At 38.9% G+C, this 5,115-nt stretch overlaps 1 pseudogene; it reads right to left on the reverse strand.

Annotated features, from left to right (window-relative positions):
- Positions 1 to 274: 274 nt before the first annotated feature.
- LOC128576902 (protein phosphatase 1 regulatory subunit 12A-like) lies at positions 275 to 3,942 on the reverse strand (annotated as a pseudogene).
- Positions 3,943 to 5,115: the final 1,173 nt, after the last annotated feature.

A 5,115-nucleotide genomic window follows, 5' to 3' on the forward strand; every position in this document is an offset into this window, starting at 1 on the left:
CTAGTACAACAGTTTTAGATGGCACTCTGATAAATATAGATATGTGAAATATGAAGCAATTATCTTATACAACTTTATGGTTGAATGCTATCAATGAAAACTGAAGATAAATGTAAAAGCACTTTACAGTAAAAAAAAAGACTTGTTAAAAATTGGGCTCCACATAATGCGTAACTTTAAAAATCTTTATATCGTATTGTTAGCAAATTTTGTTTTTAACACTATCGTAGAGTAGCTTACTTTGCAATAACAGACATTTGAAATAAGAAAATAGTCAAGTATGCCATGTGGTGGTCTAAAAATCAAAAAAATACACTTATTTGTTTATACAGCATCACTCAGTACCTGCTAAAATGAATGAAAAGATTACAGAATCAAACATCTTATACTACAATTGTAGAAAAACAAAACCCAAAAAAGTGACCAATGAAGGCAGGACATGGGATTTTAAATATCTAATCTGAAATGACTTTAAAGCATTCATATAAGAAATGAATGCATATTACACAAACAGTGAAAGCAGATGTTCTACTGAGCAATTCAGTTCAGGGTGGGAGACAAGATAGCATTTGTCTAATACATGACAGTAATGACAGAAGAGCAAGTGGAAACAGAAGACTGTGCCATATGAAGAGTCAGAAGGGAAAAATATAAACCCAAATTTAGATGTTATGCCAAGACAATTAAATATCAAAAAATTGGAAACTGTGGCACATCCAAAAAATGTTAAGTAACTGTATTCTATTAAAGCTAAAAGTTTTTGTTGACACAAAAGTATTTATGTACAACTAAGGCTTACTGGTTAAATATCTAAAGCATATCTCGCCTTGAACACTTTCCTTATACCATGGAGCTATAAACAAGTTTTTGTAGTCATTTTTTTAAAAAATCTTCTCAACTGCTGCATTAACACGAAACAATGGTCTTGATTAAAAAAAAAAAAACTGAGAAAATTAAACAAAATGAAACAAAAATATTCTAGATAAGAGGGCATTTGGCAGGATATCCAAAATGACAGTCTCAAAGGATTCTTCCCAGGCTTCTGGTGACTGCCAATTATGGTCCACTGGGTTACTAATAATGTTCAATTCCATTACTTGTTGCTTTTTTTTTTTTAATTTGGAAAGTTTGCTTACAACTCTGTTGAAGGTTCCATTTTCATCCTTTAGCTTCTCGTTGTGTGCTTTTAGGTCTGCTAACTTTTTGATGTCTTCTTCCATTTCAGATATTCTTCTTTCTAGAGCTCTTAATTCCCTTTTTTCCATTTCTAATAGTGACATATCAGCAAATCTTTCTTGTGTCTGGGTGGCCTTTTCCAATTGCAATTTAAGATCTGTTAGTTTCATATTTGTACCACGTAGCTGTGCCTTCAGCTTTTCATTTTCAGCTGGAATTTGTTCATAAACCTTTTTAAAGTCAGTTGAGTCATCCTTTTCTAGCCTGCTACTATAAGGTTTTCTTTCTTCTAAGTAACTGATCCAACAAGGAATCATACCGATAACTAGCTGATGTGGAAGTGGTTTCATATCTAGAAATGGAATCCATCTGAGTTTCTTTCTTATTAGTTCCCTCTTGTGTATTTGATTGTTGTTCTTGTTCATTTTCATCACTATCTTGTCTCCAGAATGAAACTCCTGTAAATCTTCTTTTCTCTCTTAGTCATCATCCTCTGATTGATTTACATGGTGATTTATCTTCTCCTTCTTTTCCCTCTTCTTTTTTTTCTCCCTCTTATTTTTTTTTCTAATCCTCTGGAATAAGCGGAAGTTATACCTACAAGACTTTTTGGCCTGTTTAGTTGACTTGAAGCATAAAGCGAATTGCTCATGTAGAAAGGGAAGAGGATGAAGTGGTTGAATTTGAAATTGATATTGGCCTATAATGCTGGTAAGCCTCATCATATGTTCTAGAGCACTTTTGTTTATATTCACCTTCTCTAGATGTTTCTGACTCTTTCTTCTCTTCCTGCTTCTCTTTATCCTATTTTTTTTTCTTCTTCTTCTTTATCTTTTTCTTTATTTTCTTGTTCTCTGGTTTGGGCAGTACAACTTCTTCCTATTGTTTTTTCAGCTCCCTGAAGATCAATCAATGTCGTTCCCTAGGCTGATCTTTTAGACTGTCTTGCTTGTCTACTTTGGGATTCATATTCTTCATCCCTAACAAGAGTGAGGTATAATGTGCATCTTTCCCTGACCTCTGATGTGGAGGAGACAGTGCCAGCAGTAGTTGTAATCAGCATTTACAACAGTTAAGGCAACAGGAATGGTCACTGCCGTAGGAACACTGTCATTTTCTTTTTCAGTACTATCCTCATCCAATAAATGATTTAAGGTACTTTTATGGTTTGATGATCATTAATTAATTAATTAATTTTCTTATAGTGTAAGAACTATTTGGTTGCAAACTTGAAGAGTGCTTTCTTTATCTTCAATGTCAAAGGTACTAGCTAGTCATCTTGGTATTGGAAGTGCAACATAGGCAAGCCTAGTTCCTTTACTATCTTTCTTCTTTCCTTTATTATAAAGAGAAGAAAAGTCTGAAACTGGAAGCTGAACACATAATACCTGCGGTGTCTTTTTCATTCTGAGCCTCTTTAGATGCAGTGACCTTAGAAAGTGCACCATAGCTGCGAGTCTTTCTAAGTCCTAATCTCCAAGATGCAGGAGACTCAAATTTTCTCTATTTTTGGGAGAAATTTTTGTAGTTGAAGTTGGTGATGTAGGTGTTGCCTGACTTGATGACACAGTAGGTATTGTAAAAGCTACCAGAGATGTTTGTGTACTGGAAGTATAGCATTAGTTACAGACGCTACAGGTTTTGTCTTCTCTGTTTCAGCTTCTGATTCTGAATCATCTTCCTCATCTTCACTAGAGCAGTTAGATTCATCTTTCTTTCCTTCTTCTTCTTCATCAATCTTTTCTTGTTCCAGAGATTCAATATGTGATGCATTTTTCTCTGGCTCAATAACCAATGTCTTTTTGTTTTTAAAGGTCTTCCGTGATTGATTATTGTCCATATTTTCTGTTGATTCAATTAGTGGAGATTTCTTATTCCGCTTTTCATTATTGAGCAGATTTTGTTTCTGTTGCAACTCTTCTAAATATCCTAAAATATCTTCATCTGCTACATCAAAGGTTGTTTGGCTAACTTTGATGACCATCTCCACATCACACAGATTGTCCACTAAAATTCGAGATGCTTGTGCTTTACCACAATGAGCTGCAGCATGAAGAGGTATACAGCCATCATAATCTTTAATTTTAACATCATAGCCTGACTGTATTAAACGTTTTAAAACTTCTGTATAGCCTTTAGTGGCTGCAACATGAAGAGCTGTACCTCCAGATTTTGCATACCAGACATCACTGATATGACCACTATTTAGCAATTGCCTTGCACCTCTGAGCATTATCTGTTCTTCTTCATTTCGAGCTGCTTCTATATCAACCCCTTGCTGATTAGCTTCATTTTGAAATAGCTCTTCCATTGCTTTCTCCTCAGCAATGTGTACAGGTGCATGTCTTTCACTGTTGACAGCTCCAATGTGTGCTCCCTGATCAATTAAAAATTCTGCAATATCAAGATATCCACCAGAAGCAGCTGTGTGTAGTGGTATCCAGCATTCATTATCAGTTTGATTAATATTTGCTTCATTTTCCACCAGAAACTTTCCTGCATCAACATTTTCATCAATGCAAGCCTGGTTCAGGGCAGTAAGTCTGTCCATATTGGTGCAATTGATGTTGGCGCCATGATGCAGCAGCATGAGGACCTCATCCTCATCCATGTTGCTGCTGGAGCAAGCAGCAGGAAGATGAAACCATTGTCCAACTTCACCTTGGTCTTCTGGTGCTTCACTACTGGAGGTTCAAGGTCTGTCTCAGAGCTGATCCAGCACTTCAGCTGCTCATTTGGCTTCTGTTTCTTGTCTGCTATCTTCATCTCCTATCCAGCACCACATCTTCTTATCATGAGGGAGGAAAGGAGGGAGGAAAGAGATGGAGCGGGATGTGGGGCAGGGGGTGTGTATCTGTTTCTATGAGTGTGGGCCAGAGGAGAGCTGGGAATCAGACTTCCAGTATCCCACAGAGCACCGAAGCAGCACACCAGGCCAAGCAGACCCCCCTTCCTACCCCAGAAGCCTACCCCAGAACCCCCAGCATGGCCACCCATCCCCGGCAGCTAATCTAACATAACTTCCCCCACTTAATAGTGTTTTTAAGTGGTTTAGATACAAAATTGGAAGGCTGAACTCAGATCCAAAAACTCCAGGATGTGGAGCTCTTGATTATCCTTTGCTACTGACCATTTAAATGAGCTGCTGCTTTCTCATTTGACCCTTCCAACTCAAAGCTTGCCAAAAGGTTTCAGGGCCACACAGAGCAGGGTTCCATGAGGACCAGCCTTATTTCCTGTAAGCTGGGAGGGGTGACATTGAGGAAAGGGCATCAGGTGAAGCTCCTTGGACAGAGGCAGTATGCAAATGGCAGGCCAAACAATCCCAAAATATGGAGTCAGCATCAGCCATGTGAAAACCAGGCACAGCCAAAATGCGAACACCACCAAGAGCATATTTAGAAAGCCATGGTTTCACTTCCTGTGGTCAGAGGAGAGTAATCCACAGCTCACAATCTGCCTCTCCGTGTTTCCCAGAGCAAGGTCACCTTAGGCAGTAGGGCCACACAATGCAGAGATGTCCTGTGGTCACACCAGATAGGATAGGGAGGCAAGGCCTGTCTCCCTTCACTTCTTCTGTACCCTGCCCTCTCCCCAACTGGTCATTCCTGCCAGATGCTGGTAAGAGAGAAGCTGGCCTCCAGAACCCTTGCTTATATGGTTGCTATGGGGGTAAGTCAGGGTACAGACTTCCTTCACTGCTCCAGCACCTGTTTTGTGCCAGCCCATATAGTTTGTCTGAGCCAAGCTGATGTTCCTCACATATAAGCTCAGAGAAAAATAGACCTCAGCAAGGGGTTGTCTGTCTGGTTGCTAAAGAAGCGGATAGATGGGCTATGGCTACATGCACTGGAGCTGAAATTACTTTTTTTTTTTTCTGTCAGGCAAAAAGGGAATTCAGAGGAGGTAATGTCTAGATGCAGGAAAGCTGAGTCTCTG

The sequence above is a fragment of the Nycticebus coucang genome, chromosome X (genome assembly GCF_027406575.1).
Source record: "Nycticebus coucang isolate mNycCou1 chromosome X, mNycCou1.pri, whole genome shotgun sequence".
In the NCBI taxonomy this organism is placed as follows: domain Eukaryota; kingdom Metazoa; phylum Chordata; class Mammalia; order Primates; family Lorisidae; genus Nycticebus; species Nycticebus coucang.